Below are 8,690 nucleotides of genomic sequence, written 5' to 3' on the forward strand. Positions count from 1 at the left end.
GTGTATATTCTCTGTATTGATCACTCCGACGGGAAACACTGGAACGATGGACAAGTGCTTGCTACATGCGATGAGAATAAAGCTGGTAGCAAACATTTGCAGAAGCAGTTATAAGTATAGGCAGAAACTTACTGAGAACTGTGAGAAGCACTAAGTCAGAACACACAAACGCTATCGATCCTGTATCCCATCTGTGAAGCATGAAGGACGTAACATAGCGAAGAAGAGTTATGTACGGAATGATAGAAAATCAGTGGAGTACCTCAACGATACTCGGTGGAACACACCTACACCTAACGTTTATCACGCAAATTTCAAGGCCAGAAATGTCTTTCTGTGTTATTTAGAGGAAAAGACTGTAAAGCTACAATGTTTGGAGTATCGTAGCGAGACTCATCTCCATATAGAGCCTTGTTTAAGAGGAGAAATGAGAATTTCCCGCTGGTTTCCAAAGTGGGAGCGGTCGGCTTACGAAACACAGAATATCATTAAAACTTCCAGCGCAGCTTCGGGTCTGCTCCACAGGGCAGGCTGTTCGCCAGTGGTTGCTGTTTATTCAGGAAAGACTTTTCTGAGTTTGCTGGGTTCATTTCTGCGAAACTGGACCTGCAAGACTCCCAGAACGCCCTATTTGCACTACACGTAAACTGCTTGTGAAGAGCAAATTCGCCCTAAGCTACATGTTAAATTGTGTAGATGCTAATTTCCCAGGTTTTACATTATGAGTACTATCTCGATGTCGGAACTTAACCATAAAAGTTGGCAGAAGTTCATCAAGACGGCTGTTTAATTGTCTTTCACCTCTGATAATAGTTAACAGTTTTATTAAATACGTAATAGCCTTTTGATTTAATTCTTTGGTTACAAAAGCATCGCGAAATAATCAAAGAATTCTTCAAAAAGGTATTATTCTCATGAGACTATCAAGTGATAGTCTGGTACAATGTATGGCTTTCAAGTGATCAAAGCATGACCGAGTTGGAAACTCAGTGCTAAAAGGGACGCCAGTGGGGCAGTCGGAAGGTAATAACGGCCACAGAAGGATGGAAGGGAGAAATAGATCGGAGAGTCAACAGGGGCCGGCCGGTGTGGCAACGCGGTTAAAGGCGCTACAGTCTGGAACCGCGTGACCGCTACGGTCGCAGGTTCGAATCCTGCCTCGGGCATGGATGTGTGTGATGTCCTTAGGTTAGTTAGGTTTAAGTAGTTCTAAGTTCTAGGGGACTGATGACCTTAGAAGTCCCATAGTGCTCAGAGCCATTTGAACCATTTAGCCAGTCAACAGGGAATGGCCAGTAGAAAGTGTGTTCTCAGAACTGACAAAAATTATCGTCTGTAAAAACTATCGCGATGATGTAAGAAAGGCGCTAGTATCTCGGGTGCATAATAATCAAAGTAGTGCTTTCTTTTTATTGTCCTCCGAATGTCTAATATGACTGACAAAGATGGCGCAGTCGGTAGCAGCTTTGTACATTAACAGTTAGTGCAGAGAGCATAAGTGATTAATATAAGGGCTTCTTAGTTAACATAATCATCTTCCAGCGAATATCGTGACGAAAATTTGCAGTGACGTCACTGTGATGGCCCCCCCCATCTTTGCCCTTGGTGGGGAGGCTTGCGTGCCTCAATGATACAGATAGCCGTACCGTCGGTGCAACCACAACGGAGGGGTATCTGTTGAGAGGCCAGACAAACGTGTGGTTCCTGAAGAGGGGCAGCAGCAGCAGCCTTTTCAGTAGTTGTAGGGGCAACAGTCTGGATGATTGACTGATCTGGCCTTGTAACACTAACCAAAACAGCCCTGCTGTGCTGGTACTGCGAACGGCTGAAAGCAAGGGGAAACTACAGCCGTAATTTTTTCCCGAGGGCATGCAGCTTTACTGTATGATTAAATGATGATGGCGTCCTCCTGGGTAAAATATTCCGGAAGTGAAATAGTCCCCCATTCGGATCTCTGGGCGGGGACCACACAAGAGGACGTCGTTATCAGGAGAAAGAAATGGAAAATGGATACGTTAAAGTTAGATATAGTAGGAATCAGTGAAGTTCGGTGGCAGGAGGAACAAGACTTTTGGTCAGGTGAATACAGGGTTATAAATACAAAATCAAATAGGGGTATTGCAGGAGTAGGCTTAATAATGAATAAAAAAGTAGGAGTCCGGGTAAACTGCTACAATCAGCATAGTAAACGCATTATTGTGGCCAAGATAGACACGAGTCCCACGCCTACTACAGTAGTACAAGTTTATATGCCAACTAGCTCTGCAGATGACGAAGAAATTGATGAAATGTATGATGAGATAAAAGAAATTATTCAGGTAGTGAAGGGAGACGAAAATTTAATAGTCGTGGATGACTGGAATTCGAGCGTTGGAAAAGGGAGAGAAGGATACATAGTAGGTGAATATGGATTGGGGGTACGAAATGAAAGAGGAAGCCGTCTGGTAGAATTTTGCACAGAGCATAACTTAATCATAGCTAACACTTGGTTCAAGAATAATAAAAGAAGGTTGTATACAGGGAAGAATCCTGGAGATACTAAAAGGTATCAGATAGATTATATAATGGTAAGACAGAGATTTAGGAACCAGGTTTTAAATTGTAAGACATTTTCAGGGGCAGATGTGGACTCTGACCATAATCTATTGCTTATGAACTGTAGGTTAAAACTGAAGAAACTGCAAAAGGGTGGGAATTTGTGGAGATGGGACCTGGATAAACTGACTAAACCAGAGGTTGTACAGAGTTTCAGGGAGAGCATAAGGGAGCAATTGACAGGAATGGGGCAAAGAAATACAGTAGAAGAAGAATGGGTAGCTCTGGGGGATGAAGTAGTGAAGGCGCTGAGCCCAGGCTCCTTGCCGCTAACGAAGTGATTGCTTTTGGTGACATCATTTGCAATAGCGACTGCGCAAATTGACGGTACCTCGTACGGAAAGAAAGAGTAGCTGATGCTACTGAGGACTCGGCCGCGAGCATTTTCGACGACTTCTTGGGCTCTTATTCGTGATGGCATTCAGACAGGCAAGGGTGCAGTCGATTGTTGCATACGAATGCGAAATACCTGCATTGTGCGTTTCTGCAAAGTGATTTTTACGCCAACGTTGCGATCGTCCTACAACTAGGGAAAAAGACGAGGGCTAGTAGAAATCCTTGGGTAACAGAAGAAATGTTGAATTTAATTGATTAAAGGAGAAAATATAAAAATGCAGTAAATGAAGGAAGCAAAAAGGAATACAAACGTCTCAAAAATGAGACCTACAGGAAGTGCAAAATGGCTAAGCAGGCATGGCTAGAGGACAAATGTAAGGATGTAGAGGCTTATCTCACTAGGGGTAAGATAGATACAGGAAAATTAAAGAGATCTTTGGAGAAAAGAGAGCCACTTGCATGAATATCAAGAGCTCAGATGGAAACACAGTTCTAAGCAAAGAAGGGAAAGCAGAAAGGTGGAAGGAGTATGTAGAGGGTCTATACAAGGGCGATGTACTTGAGGACAATATTATGTAAATGGATGAGGATATAGATGAAGATGAAATGGGAGACATGATACTGCGTGAAGAGTTTGACAGAGCACTGAAAGACCTGAGTCGAAACAAGGCCCCGGGAGAACATTCCATTAGTACCATTGACGGCCGTGGGAGAGCCAGTCCTGGCAAAACTCTACTATCTGGTGTGCAAGATGTATGAGACAGGCAAAATACCCTCAGACTTCAAGAAGAATATAATAATTACAATCCCAAAGAAAGCAGGTGTTGACAGATGTGAAAATTACCGAACTATCAGTTTAATAAGTCACAGCTGCAAAATACTAACGCGAATTGTTTACAGACGAATGGAAAAACTTATAGAAGCCGACCTCGGGGAAGATCACTTTGGATTCCGTAGAAATGTTGGAACACGTGAGGCAATACTGATCCTACGACTTATCTTAGAAGAAAGATTAAGAAAAGGCAAACCTACGTTTCTAGCATTTGTAGACCTAGAGAAAGCTTTTGACAATGTTAACTGGAATACTCTCTTTCAAATTCTGAAGGTGGCAGGGGTAAAATACAGGGAGCGAAAGGCTATTTACAATTTGTACAGAAACCAGATGGCAGTTATAAGAGTCGAGGGGCATGAAAGGGAAGCAGTGGTTGGGAAGGGAGTGAGAAAGGGTTGTAGCCCATCCCCGATGTTATTCAATCTGTATATTGAGCAAGCAGTAAAGGAAACAAAAGAAAAATTTGGAGTAGGTAATAAAATCCAGGGTGAAGGAATAAAAACTTTGAGGTTCGCCGATGACATTGTAATTCTGTCAGAGACAGCAAAGGACTTGGAAGAGCAGTTGAACGGAATGGACAGTGTCTTGAAAGGAGGATAGAAGATGAACACCAACAAAAGCACAACAAGGATAATGGAATGTAGTCGAATTAAGTCGGATGATGCTGAGGGAATTAGATTTGGAAATGAGACACTTAAAGTAGTTTTGCTATTTGGGGAGCAAAATAACTGATGATGGTCGAAGTAGAGAGGATATAAAATGTAGACTGGCAATGGCAAGGAAAGCGTTTTTGAAGAAGAGAAATTTGTTAACAGTGAATATAGGATTAAGTGTCAGGAAGTCATTTCTGAAAGTGTTTGTACGGAGTGTAGCCATGTATGGAAGCGAAACATGGACGATAAACAGTTTGGAGAAGAAGAGAATAGAAGCTTTCGAAATGTGGTGCTACAGAAGAATGCTGAAGATTAGATGGGTAGATCACATAACTAATGAGGAGGTACTGAATAGGATTGGGGAGAAGAGAAGTTTGTGGCACAACTTGACTAGAAGAAGGGATCGGTTGGTAGGACATGTTTTGAGGCATCAAGGGATCACAAATTTAGCATTGGAGGGCAGCGTGGAGGGTAAAAATCGTAGAGGGAGACCAAGAGATGGATACACTAAGCAGATTCAGAAGGATGTAGGCTGTAGTAGGTACTGGGAGATGAAGAAGCTTGCACGGGATAGAGTAGCATGGAGAGCTGCATCAAACCAGTCTCAGGACTGAAGACCACAACAACAACAACAGCAACACTGTGATGGGAGCGGCGAACTCAACCAGAGCTATGATGACATAGGTGAAATAGCACATACTCCGGAAACGATCACTTTTGGCACTAAGAGTGTGAAAACCGGATACAGTACTCAAGAATAAACACTCCATGTCGTAGATTCTTTTACAGTGTCAATCTTTGTAAGCTGAATTCTTCTTTCGTTGGTTTGTGTCTGAATAAAACAATTTGGAAGTGTAGGTCCACCTTGATACAATTATGTTCATTTGATTCGCCAAAATAGTTTCAGTGAAGTGCCACCATTTTCAGTTGGTTTCTTTATCTTAAAAAATGACAATTTTCATCATTACATTACATTACAAGAAACTGTTGATACATGTTTATTTACTTATTTGCTACAGTACTTCTACGCTCATTATCTGGAATCCAATGCTCGTCACATTTTCACATAGCTACAGAAAGTTGTATGCAATTGTTATTAACATTCACTTCAAGATTTGTAATTTAAGCGTATTTAATAAGTAATGAAAATCTTTTGTAGAAATTACTTCCGGTATCGATGTGTACATGGTGATATTCATTCACTGACTCGCAGTATTCACTTGAGCATTGTCAGTTGCAACCGGGTTTCTCTTAGACTCCAAATATTTTCTAAGTTATCTCGCAGTTATGTTACTAGCTATCTCGTTCAACAGATGCCATTTGTCTTTGTCTTCAACAATGTCAGTGTACTAATGCCAGTTAGCCGAATCCTAAAAATCTTCGTAGTTCGCACATTCCAGTACAGTATGGGCTGGTATACCAATGTCGTCACATGCACGCATTCACTGATGAGCTAGAATTTTGCGACAACCGATCTACTATCGATATAAACACGTATAGGCGATAGTAGGATCACCTAGCAAGGAATGACTGCTAGTCAGAAACACGCACGCTGCATGTCGTATAAGTGAGCGTGCTCTCTGAGTGTAGAACGGCGAAGGCGCGTGATCTGAGTTTGACCGAGGGCGGATTGTGATGACCCTGAGGCTCGGCACGAGCATTCTGGAAAGTGCACGGCCTGTCGGGTATTGGAAGAGTGCTGTGGTGAGTGTCTTCAACACGTGGTGAAACAAGGTGAAACCACGTGCAGTCGTCGTGGGGTTGGGCAGCCATTACAGACAGGGCAGACTGGTAAAAGAGGGAAGGCGGCGAACTGTGGCGGAACTATTATCAGACTTTATTGCTGGGCAGAGTATAACTGTGCATGAACACACAGTGCATAGAATACTCCTAAGAATGGGTCTCCGCACCGCCTACCCATGCATGTGCCAATATTAACATCATTACATCGCCAATTACGACTGAAATGGGCACGTGACTATTGGCACTGGACGTTGGTGCAGTGGCAGAGTGCTGCATGGTCTGATGAATCCCGACAGCTTCTTCATGAACAGCTCCTTCACACCTTTACGGCAGGGAGGAGGCAAGCTGGCGGCAGCTTAGGGAAGCATTCACGTGGGCATCCATGGTTCCGGTGGAGGACCATGACGGGGAAGGAGTATAGTACAGTGGTTGTAGACCACGTACGCTCCTTTATCACGATCATGTTTCCTGACAGCAGTGGCAAGGCCAGGAGTATGAAGTAGTGGGTTGAGAAACACAGTGGTCAGATCCAGTTGATCTGCTGCCCCCCCCCCTTTCGCCGCACCCCCCCCTCCTACCCCTCCAAAACTCGCCAGATCTGAACCCGATCGAACACATCTGAGACATGATTGAATGTGACGTCAGAGCTCGTCGTCCCCCTACGTGGAATTTACGGGAATTAGGTGACTGGTGTAAGCAGATGTGCCACCAACTTCCTCCAGTGACCGGTCAAAGCCCCATTACTTCCTCGCTAAGACACGTCGCCACTGTTATCCGAGCTAAAGATGGACATACCGGCTATGAGGTAGGTGGTCGTAGTGTCCTGGTTGATCACTGTATCTGTAAGACGTTTCTTTCTTCTGTATAAATATTCCATGGGCTGTCAGACACTAAAACATGTACATACATGGAGTTAAATGGCTCATAAGTACCCTGTCCTTGATATTCTGAAACGTGCCATACATCCTGCGACCTTTCGTGATAGTGTCTCCGTCTCTTTGCTACTCACACACTTTCGAGAATTTTAATTCTTCTTTGGTTGTTATTTACTGGCCCGAGAAGATTCCCTTTGTGAAACCATTAGACACAAATGTTGTCGGAAAACTCTATGACAGCAATGAGAATTGCGTCTTGATTGAATCTAAGCTGTTGTGCAGAGATCTTAAAGTCAATGGTGCTCAGTCTGACAAACTTGCGCATAATTTTGGTAGATTTATGACATATCTGAGATATATGTGTGCGTAAGTTACGCTTCTCGTCTAGTTTGAGTTGTGTCAGCTCCGATCGATATTGCGCATGGTCCTACTCTTTTACTGTTAACAAGCAACGACTTCGAGTGTCGCGCCACAGCGGGCGTGCATATAGAGTTTTGAGCCTTTTACAGATGTACCAGGCTCGCGTGGTGGATTCTTGGTCCGGCTGTCAACATACAGGGTTGTGGCTAGCCACTCGAGTGACGTCTCCACTCCGAGAGGACAAGCTGAGTGGGCGTCTTCAGACTGTGCGTAGCCGGGTGCATCACGTCAGCATCGGGGCCCATGTGAGTGTGCGGACAGCAGGCAGAGGAATCGAAGGCGTTGCAGGCTATGACCAGAGGAAGGCAGGTGTACCACTGGCCACTTCGGACAACCCCCGCTCAATATGGGCAACTTGTCACAGATTTTCTATAACATGGAGGCCAACTTCTTACGGGTTCACTGTAACATTTGGCAACAGGTTACAGTTTTGCAACATGCGTGTTAGCCTCAGTAGCTGACACCCCCAGTAGCTGATATGAGCTGCACAGTCAGCAACTGGAGTTCAATACAACTATAAGATTTATTAGGTGACACCTACTGTCAACTATCAGCTTCTGGCTTTGGATTACTATATCAGATCTGAATGACTACTTATTTGTGTCAACTACCACTGCCTTATCTGCTTAGAATTATGAGCAGAAGATGATAAACGTTTTGTTCTGCAAGATAAAAGGAATAATCACTGTGGTGTTTGGTGACTCAAAGCGGATAGCTGTAAGCATGGCTTGGCTGACTTTGATAGTGGCTTTAGAGACAAGTTTCTGACGAATTTAGACATTTGTGTAACACTATTTGCTTTGGAATTTCTCGTCAAAAAGTGCAATTGAAGCTGTATGTGAGGTCATCAGCAGTGCTTACACACCTTTTGTAATGTTATAGAACTAATTGTTACGTGTTTTGATGAATTTTACGTGTGGAACAAAGCTTGAACTATGCTCTTTTGTTAAACTACATAATTTAGTCTGTAGTGCCAATAAGTGACCAAAGTGTATTTCATTAAGCGATACAGATGGTTCTGAAGTAGAAATATTTAAGTTGAAGGTCCACTATTATTGAAATGTGTGGTCAACAATCGAACTTTGGTCGTCAAGTGTTGCTCAATTTTAGTTTTATCAGTGGTGTCAATGTACAAGCTACGTGTACTTTTTAAATACTATAGAACAATTTAATTACAACAGTAGTGCCAAGTGTGTTTTTTTTGTCGTTAACTTACAGATTTTGAGAAATAATGCC

Source organism: Schistocerca americana, chromosome 5 (assembly GCF_021461395.2).
Source record: "Schistocerca americana isolate TAMUIC-IGC-003095 chromosome 5, iqSchAmer2.1, whole genome shotgun sequence".
NCBI lineage: Eukaryota > Metazoa > Arthropoda > Insecta > Orthoptera > Acrididae > Schistocerca > Schistocerca americana.